Source organism: Pristis pectinata, chromosome 24 (genome assembly GCF_009764475.1).
Source record: "Pristis pectinata isolate sPriPec2 chromosome 24, sPriPec2.1.pri, whole genome shotgun sequence".
Classification (NCBI taxonomy): domain Eukaryota; kingdom Metazoa; phylum Chordata; class Chondrichthyes; order Rhinopristiformes; family Pristidae; genus Pristis; species Pristis pectinata.
In genome coordinates, this window is record NC_067428.1 from 3,659,188 (window position 1) to 3,669,390 (window position 10,203).

Consider the following 10,203-nt stretch of genomic DNA (forward strand, 5'->3'; position numbering starts at 1 on the left):
AGAGTTCTTGCTTTGTTTTATTTAGATTTATTTATAAAAGTCCAGAGAGAGGGTTTGGTGAAGGTGAGTTAGTCTGTAGCTGCAGTGTGTTGAAACATTCCCAGTAACTCAGGTATCAGAGTTCAGGCCCTGTCACAGGAGTCCAGGGATTTGAAATCAGTTTTATTAATAATTCAGAGTTGAAATCTGTGAGCAGGTCAGACAGATGGTAGGAAGATCCAACCTTGGGAGGAGAAATCAGTCCACAGCAGTATGTGACACCCTGCGCCGGTGATGGGCAGCCCATGGTCCCCTTGGCAGTGAGGATGAAGAACAGGGACATTTGAAGAGAATGTGAAAAAGACATCAAGTAGACGTTATGATGCTCCTTTCCAAATTAGATTTATTTTTCAGCTTAGTAGAGGCAAAATGATTCGTCCTCCTTCCATACTTTGTCTCTGAAGCACCAGGGGTAATTTACAGCGGCCATTTAACCTACCAACCTGCAAGCCTTTGGGATGTGGGAGGAATCCGGAGCACCCGGGCGATACCCACTGGTCAGGGAGGCAGCGTTCGTGGACCGCACCCGAGCTGCCTGAAGCCGTGTGGTTGCAGCTCCACCACTGAGCCACTATGTCAGCTGGAGGACTGAGTTCAAACCACACGACAGCGGCAGTGGAATTTAAAGTCAGTTAAGAATTTGGAATTTGAAACAAAAAGTCAGCCATTCGCAATTTAGGAAATCTGCCGTCCTTGCCTGGTCTGTCTGTGTGAGTCTGAACCCACAGTAATATGGTGGTCACTGTGTTGAGGGGGAGATGCTGGCCTCGCCCACATCTTGAAAACAAAAATAAATATTTTCTATGTGGAACAAACAATCTGCTGGAGGAACTCAGCAGGTCGAGCAGCATCTGGGAGAGGAGAGGAATTGTCGACGTTTCGAGTCGAGACCCTGCACTAGGGCCAGCATCTGCAGTCTCTTCTGTCTCCATTGTAACACTCCACTGTGAACTCTCTTCAAGGTACGCCGGCTTTGGAGACGTTTTCCTCCTTTCTCTGACGGGAGTTCTGGGAGATTCTCTCTCACTGTGGTTCCCACTACTACACTACTACAGACTCGCGACTACAGCCACGGATCCTCCCTCAGTACCTGGCTTCACCGTCGTCTTGTCCCACAAGTTCTTTCCTCCCACAGATGTTGCTGAACCTGCTGAGGTCCTCAAGCTGCTTCCCTTCAACCATTCGGTTCCTGAACCAACCGGCACAGCCCTAATCACTGGAGTTTATCAACACTGTGACCACTTTGCACTTGTTTTTTGTTTGTTTGTGTTCTTTCTCATAAAAATTGTGTTTATGTTTATGTTCTTCGTGTGAGTGCTGCTTATCTAATGCTCTGTGCCTGTGATGCTGCTGCAAGTAAGTTTTTCATTGCACCTGTGCACACACGGACTTGTGTACATGACAATAAACTCGACTTTGACTTTGAGATTGTTTATTGCCCTAGATTCCCAGTGATTGCCATCTGTAGTCACTGTGTCTTCAATATTTTCGATGATGCTGTAAAAAACATATCAGGTATTGGATCTCAGGTTGGGAGAAGGGAAAAGGTGGTGGTTGACAGGGATTTTAGTGACAGCAGGACTGTGTGCACTGGATTCATTACTGAGCTTGGTTTTTGTGGTATATATTATGATATGGAATTAAATGCAAGTGATGTGATTAAGAGTTGAAAATCGAAACACTGCAGATGTTGGAAATTTGAAATAATGATTAAAAAATGCAAAAAAACAGTACTCAATGAACGGTGGCGTCACCACCTCTCATCCTGAAAGGGTGAACATTTACGGCACACAAGATCACACACCAAGGTTGTACACGTGACGAAGTCCACTGTGAGCCAAACGACCTCTTCCATGCTGGGAGCACCTTCGATTTGTTGGTAACGGTGAAAGCGAAGACTCTGAGTTCCTGTCTGTAGCCACGGTCTGTGGTTGAACTTCCATCAGCTGCCCAGACACTGTCTCAGCAAGGACCAGGTGGTGCCTTGTCTCGACATTCTGATGTTAGCTCTGTCTTTTCCCCTTCACTGGTAAACCCCAACCCCAGCCTCCACCACTCCACAGTGGTCCAGGGATTGCTCCTGCTGTCGGCTCACTTTCCACACCTTTCCCAATCCCAGTATCCAGAACTCCATGAAATGGCTCCTCCTCCATTCAAAGGCACGGCGCAGGGACTGCTCTTCCCTATTCCACATACATTGGTTCAAGGACCTCAACGGTGAAGTGGACGACAATCAATGCTAATGATATATATTTGATGCGAAGGCAAATAATTTATTTTGCATTGAAGTATTAATTTTGTGTTGAGTTGTAAGTAATTATTTAATTCTCTCTCAGGACAGAGATTCTGCTGCCTCAGGGGTGGGGCCGAGCCAACCTTTGGAAACACTTCCAGGGGTGAGGCCAAGGCCCTTCCACGGAATTGCTGCGGGGCTCCGACCTCGCAGTGAGGAAGGAATGTCCTTGGGATGGTGTGTGGCCCGGCGGGCTTGCTGCGTGGAGGTAGTCACGTTCCCGCCCTGCTACACTTGCCCTTCCCAGCAACAGGGCTTACGGAGGAGGTGCTGTGTGGTGACCTGGTGAGCTGATGCAGCCGTGCTCACTGGGAATGGGGGAGTGGAGCGGACACGGCCACCAGTCATCCAGCTATGGAAAGGGTGATGCTGAGCTTCAGCAGAGCTGGTGCCTCAGCACCCATCCAGGCCCTGATGCTTCTGTTGCAGTAGAAATAAACAACTGAAGAACAATTTTACAAGTTAGTACACACCCTGCTTCTGTCTCCTCTGTTTTCAGTGGGGATGTTCCTAGTTCCCCAAAGTGCTCCAACACTGGGTGTTGGTGTAATTCGGATGGTTGGACTGCAGTGGTCTCCCTCATCCACTTGCAAAGACACAAAGGGCTGCGGATGCTGGAATCTGGATGAAAACCACGACGGTGCTGGAGGAACTCAGCAGCCCAGGCAGCATCCGTGGAGAAAAGCAGGCGGCCAATGTTTCGGGTCAGGAACCTTCTTCAGGACTGAAGATAGGAAAAGGGGAAGCCCGATATATAGGAGGGAAAAGCAGAGCAGTGATAGGTGGACAGAAGAGGGGAGGCGGGGTGGGCACAGGGTGGTGATAGGTAGATGCAGGTAAGAGATAGTGATGGGCGGGTGCAGAGAGCAGATCCACCAGGGGATGGGTCAAAGGAGAGAAAGAAAGAAGGGGTAGAAAGAGAGATGGGCTAGGAAAGGGAAGAAGAGGCATGGTGGGGGGGGGATGTGGGGAAGGGGGTGGGGATTACTTAAAGTGGGAGAATTCAATGTTCGTGCCGTTAGGCTGCAAGGTTCCGACGGAAAATGGGGTGCCTTTCCTCCAGTTTGCGCTTGGAATTCACCTGGCAGTGGAGGAGGCTGAGGACTGACATGTCAGTGATAGTGTGGGAGGGGGAGTTGGGGGAGGGCAGGGTGACAAAGACACATCACTGACCAGAAACATCCCAGCAGACTGAACACTGACCTGTGTGAGGCTGGTGCAGTGGATCAGGGCATAACTTATTGCTGGATGGTCAGTCTTTTTCCCAGGGTAGGGGAGTCTAAAACTAAAGGGCATAGGTTTAAGGTGAGAGGGGAAAGATTTAAAGGGGCAACTTTTCCACACAAAGGAAAGATGGAGTTGCCAGAGGAAGTGGTAGAGGCGGGTACAGTTACAATGTTTAAAAGACATTTGGACAGGTTCATGGATAGGAAAGGTTTAGAGGGATACGGGCCAAATGCAGGCAAATGGGAATGGCTCAGGTAGGCACCTTGGTCAGCATGGACGAATTGGGCCGGAGGGCCTGTTTCCGTGCCATAGGACTCTCTGAAAAGTTGTTTGCTACTGTAATGAGATTACAACGTAACACAAGACGTTTAACAAAGGATACATGAAAGGCTTAGACCACAGTGCCACCTACCTCCTCCACAGTGTGCTTGTAGGTCAGTCTGCTGACAGGGGCTCTGCCATTGGACTGCTGCTGAGAAGAAGTCCCACAGCTGTCAAAGCCAAATCCTGTTACCATCAAAACATTCAGCCTTATCATTAAAGACTGAATTTCCCCACTACTGAAGAGAAGAACATTAAAATCATTACTGATAATTTACCTTTCAGGAGGTTCACCAGAATGATCCTGGGAATGAAAGGCTTGATGTCTGAGGAGCGTTTGATGTCTCTGGGCCTGTATTTGATGGAGTTCAGAGGATGAGGGGGGATCTCACTGAAACCCACTGGATACTGAAAGGCCTGGATATTGTGGACGTGGAGAGGATGTTTCCATTAGTAGGAGGCTCTAGGAGCTGATGGCACAACCTCAGAATAAAAGGACGTCCCTTTAAAACTGAGATGAGGACGAATTTCTTCAGCCGGAGGGTGGTGAATCAGTGGAATTTGTTGCCACAGATGGCTGTGGAGGCAAAGTTACTGATGTGTTTAAGGCAGGGATTGATAGGTTTTTGATTAGTAAGGGGGTTTAGGGTTACAGGGAGAAGGCAGGAGAATGGGGTTGAAAAAAAAACCAGCCATGATTGAATGGCGGAGCAGACTCAATGGGCTGAATGGCCTAATTCTGCACCTATATCTTATGGTCTTCATTATCTTAATTTCTGCATTTCCATGTGGGACTGGGTCTGAAGACATAAACTGCTGAAGGAGTTAGTTGGTCCTGTAGTTTGAGGGAGGTGAACTCGGAGGTGGAATTGACCTTTGAGGTTCTGTTGAAGTGTTGTCACTATGGTATTGTGGGGAATGAAGCAGCCACTGTGCACAGCAAGATCCCAGAAACAAAAATGGAATTACGGCCACGGAGTATGCTCTAAAACGAAAGAGCTGGTCATTGACATCAGGAAGGGGCACAGTGCACGAACTCCTGTTTACATCAACGGTGCTGAGGTCGAGAGGGTTGAGATCTTCAAGTTCCTCGGAGTGAACACCACCAATAGCCTGTCCTGGTCCAACCACCACGGCCAAGAAAGCTCACCAGTGCCTCTACTTCCTCAGGAGGCTAAAGAAATTTGGCATGTTCCCCTTTGACCCTCACAAATTTTTATACATGCACCATAGAAAGCATCCTATCTGGATGCATCACGGCTTGGTATGGCAACTGCAGAGAGCTGTGGACACAGCCCAGCACATCACAGACACCAGCCTCCCCTCCATGGACTCTGTCTACACTTCTCGCTGCCTCGGTAAAGCAGCCAACATAATCATAGACCCCACCCACCCCGGACATTCTCTCTTCTCCCCCCCACCGCCCCATCGGGCAGAAGATACAAAGGCCTGAAAGCACGTACCACCAGGCTCAAGGACAGCTTCTATCCCACTGTTATAAGACTACTGAATACTGTTATAAGGCTACTATTGCCCCCTAGTATGATAAGATGGACTCTTGACCTCACAATCTACCCGGTTTTGGCCTTGCACCTTATTGCCTACCTGCACTGCACTTTCTCTGTAACACTTCATTCTGCATTCTGTTATTGTTTTCCCTTGTACTTCCTCAATGCACTGTTGTCATGAAATTATCTGTATGGATGGTATACAAGTTTTTCACTGTACCTCTGTACACGTGTTAATAATAAACCAATTACCAATTTAGGTACAAAGGGAGAATATTGGTGTGGATGCAAAGGATGGCTTCTCTTTCTTTGGGTGGTGCTGTTGGTACTTTTACGTCCACCTGACGGTACAGACAGACCCTTGGGTTAACACCTCATCCAACAGATGATACCTTGCATTCGGGTTGGGGTTGGGCGATCAGGCAGAACTCAAGGTCAAAGATCCTGGCTGAGGGGAGAGTGATGCCATTTAACCTTGTCGAGAACGGAGTACAGTTACTTTTATTCACCTTCATGCTCGGTTAACTCTTTTCCAGCTGTCTGCCATCAATGCTGACTTGGCCTGGCAAGGCATTATAGACTGCAACAAAGATTTCTATCAATTTGTAAGCAGGTTAGCACTGGAGATTTGTGCCTATTACATGGTGCTGCAGTTCCCAGAGCAAATGGTCACTGGTATGATCCCAGGTCTCCGACGAGTTAGTTGACTGCGGGGGGCGGGGTCAATGGGAAGCCACAACAACTAAACCGCCGTGAGTTCCTGCCCCTGACGCTCTCCAGTGAGCCCAGTTGGGTGGTGCCCACCTGTGAGTGGCGAGACTGCTATCCAGCGGCCAAGCTCCGTCACTTGGCCACCATGACTGGTATCGAGGGAAAGGCAGCCAGTCACGCCTTCCAGGTCTGGAGTCTGATCTCCAGTCAACTCCTGGTCACTGAGTGCCCGACGTATCCAGCGTCTGGCTGCTCTGCCTTTGGCCTCAGTTGCTTTGTCACAACTTCTTAATTACCCCATGAGCATTCCTGTTGCCAAATCTGGGACTAAGGTTGTTTAGCAACAGCAACCTCGAGCTGAGCACCACGCAGGCCAAAAACGTCTGAATCGCAATATCCCAAGACCCCCCGACCCCCACCGCCAACACCCTCCCACCCTGCCTCCACTCCCACTTTCTCCCCAGGGCTTTGCTTTCCTCATTTTCACCTCCCGAACTCACAGTGCACAGTCCACGGGATGGGGGCCATTTGGCCCGTCTGCTGTTGACCACCATTTCTGCCCTATCACAGGGTGTCCACCAGCGCCCAGGAATCCCCAGGACAGGAACAACTCTCCAAAGGAGCGGTTCAGGATGTGAACAGGAGGGGACCAGTAGTGTGGAGGCTGCAGCTGAACCACTGCCGTGGAACACCACTCCCCCTGCTGGTCCTTGGCACCGGCTCTCAGATATCATTGGATCCGGCATCAAGCCAACATTCAGATCCAGGCACACAGCGTGTCCTAGTGTACTGGTGGACAAGAACTTATCACCATAAGAAGGGCACAGTAATGTTGGGCAAAGGACTGCTTCTATTTAACACTGGTATGTTGCTGTATATCTCTGGGGTACACTACCGGTGGGGATGGGTCTGTCGCTGTATAACACTGGGGTACAGTACTGGTGGGGATGGTCTGTTGCTGTATAACACTGGGGTACAGTACCGGTAGGGACAGGTCTGTCACTGTATAACACTGGGGTACAGTACTGGTGGAGATGGGTCTGTCGCTGTATAACACTGGGGTACAGTACCGGTAGGGACAGGTCTGTCACTGTATAACACTGGGGTACAGTACTGGTGGAGATGGGTCTGTCGCTGTATAACACTGGGGTACAGTACTGGTGGGGACAGGTCTGTCACTGTATAACACTGGGGTACAGTACGGGTGGGGACGGGTCTGTCCCTGTATGACACTGGGGTACAGTACTGGTGGGGATGGGCCTGTCGCTGTATAACATTGGGGTACAGTAATGGTGGGGGCCAGTCTGTCACTGTATAACACTGGGGTACAGTACTGGTGGGGACGGGTCTGTCGCTTTATAACACAAGGGTACAGCACTGGTGGAGACGAGTCTCACTGTATAGCACTGGGATACAGTACTGGTGGGGATGGGTCTGTCACTGTATAACACTGGGGTACGGTACCCGTGGGGACGGGACTGTCACTGTATAACTCTGGGGACAGTAATGGTGGGGACGGGACTGTCGCTGTATAATGCTGGGGTACAGTATCGGTGGGGACGGGTCTGTCGCTGTATAATGCTGGGGTACAGCCCTGGTGGGGACGGGTCTGTCACTGTATAACACTGGGGTATAGCACTGGTGGAGACGGGTCTGTTACTGTATAACACTGGGGTACAGCACTGGTGGGGATGGGTCTGTCGCTGTATAACACTGGGGTACAGTACCAGTGGGGACAGGTCTGTCACTGTCTAACACTGCGGTACAGCACTGGTGGGGATGGGTCTGTCGCTGTATAACACTGGGGTACGGTACCCGTGGGGACAGGACTGTCACTGTATAACACTGGGGTACAGTACCGGTGGGGACAGCTCTGTTGCTGTATAACACTGGGGTACAGCACTGGTGGGGACGGGTCTGTCACTGTATAACACTGGGGTACAGCACTGGTGGAGACGGGTCTGTCGCTGTATAACACTGGGGTACAGTACCAGTGGGGACAGGTCTGTCACTGTCTAACACTGGGGTACAGTATCGGTGGGGATGGGTCTGTTACTGTATAACACTGGGGTACGGTACCCGTGGGGACAGGACTGTCACTGTATAACACTGGGGTACAGTACCGGTGGGGACAGCTCTGTTGCTGTATAACACTGGGGTACAGCACTGGTGGGGACGGGTTTGTCACTGTATAACACTGGGGTACAGCACTGGTGGGGATGGGCCTGTCACTGTATAACACTGGGGTACAGTACCGGTGGGGTCGGGTCTGTCACTGTATAACACTGGGGTACAGCCCTGGTGGGGGCGGGTCTGTCACTGTATAACACTGGGGTATAGCACTGGTGGGGACAGGTCTGCCACAGTATAACACTGGGGTACAGTGTCGCTGGGGACGGGTCTGTCGCTGTATAATGCTGGGGTACAGCCCTGGTGGGGACGGGTCTGTCACTGTATAACATTGGGGTATAGCACTGGTGGAGACGGGTCTGTTACTGTCTAACACTGGGGTACAGCACTGGTGGGGATGGGTCTGTCGCTGTATAACACTGGGGTACAGTACCAGTGGGGACAGGTCTGTCACTGTCTAACACTGGGGTACAGTACCAGTGGGGACAGCTCTGTTGCTGTATAACACTGGGGTACAGCACTGGTGGGGACGGGTCTGTCACTGCAGAGGCCACTGGTAAGAGTGTGCATCACCACGTGGTTTGGGAGCATCTTAGTCAGATTCCAGGGAGTGTTAGTGCCAATGCTTGTCTAGGTCAAGGTATTCAGGCATTGAAGTGTTTATCCCTTGATAAGCTGTACCTTGTTTATTGTGTGTGTGTGTGTGTATCTCATCCTCGTTTTGATTCCCCCTCACGTTCGCGGTCTCCTGCGTGTGTGTGTGAGTGTGCATCTGTTCCCATTCATTCTGTCCCCGCGTTTGCCTTTGTGATTAAACCATTTTTAAAATCCAAAGCCTGTGCCCAGAGACCTCGATCTTTAGGATTCCAAAAGAACCTTTTCACACACCATCTCTCTTCCTGCTCCCAATACCCGTTCGTCACATAACCTCCCCCTCCTTCAGCATGGTAAACTTTCCCCACCCTTCTCCCTTACACCCCCAGCACCTTATCTGCCTCTGTACTTGCTTATAAGGTGTTAAATTGTGTATTTCTTCCTATTCTGATGGAAGATCCTGATGTTGGGGATTGCCTTTGTTCCCAAGTGAAACAACACAAGACCCATTCCCTTGTTGTCCAGTGTCTCTTGGAAAATTTCATGGGCATTCCTGTCATGTTCCTCCATGTGCTTTCCATGTCAGGGCTATACGGACCCCTGGAGTACAGAATTCCCCGTGGAACCATCCTATTGGGAGTACTGCAGGGAAACTTGGACCATGTTATCCATTGTACCACTGAAGGGCACCCCTGAGCCAATGTACCTCGACTCCTGCAGCACTGATCTGCAACACTTACACTTACTGTCCTCAAACCCTGGGACCCTCCACTTTGGGAACTGCCCACCAACTTTCACCTCCCAGTGTCTGTCCGATCTGTGGCTGTCAAACTCTGTTCCCTCACGCCCTCCTCGCCTCCACTTCCCTTCCCTCCTACATTACCAGTGCAGACTGCCCCAATGTCCTATCATTCCCCAACCCTAACCACACGACAGTGCCACTCAGTACTGGCCATGCTCCCTCCTCCTCCTGATCAGCTATGGTCAGGAGGACGGCCTTGGGGAAACGACCAGACAGCATATTTGTGAATGCAAATGGTGCCCTGCAGGTACACCCTGTGGGCTGCACACTGGAATTCCTGGCATACTCGATCACTCGCTTGCCATTACGGGTGCAGGAACTGCTGATTATCTCCAGAATTTTCATTCCCTCTGATATCTCGTGACCACAATATTTTGCTTTTGCATGCAATCGTATCCCATGTCTGCAGAATTAATCCACGTGATGTGTGTTTATAGAAGAGGGCTGTGAGCCATCTACCCACAGGTGCCTGAAATGTGTACTTTACCAGAGAGCTGCTGTTGCTATGGAAACTAACAATGAGGCCCTTATTGTCAAAGGTATCTCAGTTTTAAATAAAAGCTTGCATTTACTTATTC

The 10,203-nt window shown here is 50.2% G+C and overlaps 1 long non-coding RNA gene across 1 annotated transcript; it reads right to left on the minus strand.

Annotated features, from left to right (window-relative positions):
• Positions 1-3,834: 3,834 nt before the first annotated feature.
• Positions 3,835-6,658, minus strand: LOC127582353 (uncharacterized). The gene is made up of 4 exons (XR_007958104.1): positions 6,600-6,658; positions 5,486-5,575; positions 3,972-4,031; positions 3,835-3,895 (listed from the first exon to the last, which is right to left on the minus strand). It is a non-coding gene; the product is annotated as an uncharacterized LOC127582353 (long non-coding RNA).
• Positions 6,659-10,203: the final 3,545 nt, after the last annotated feature.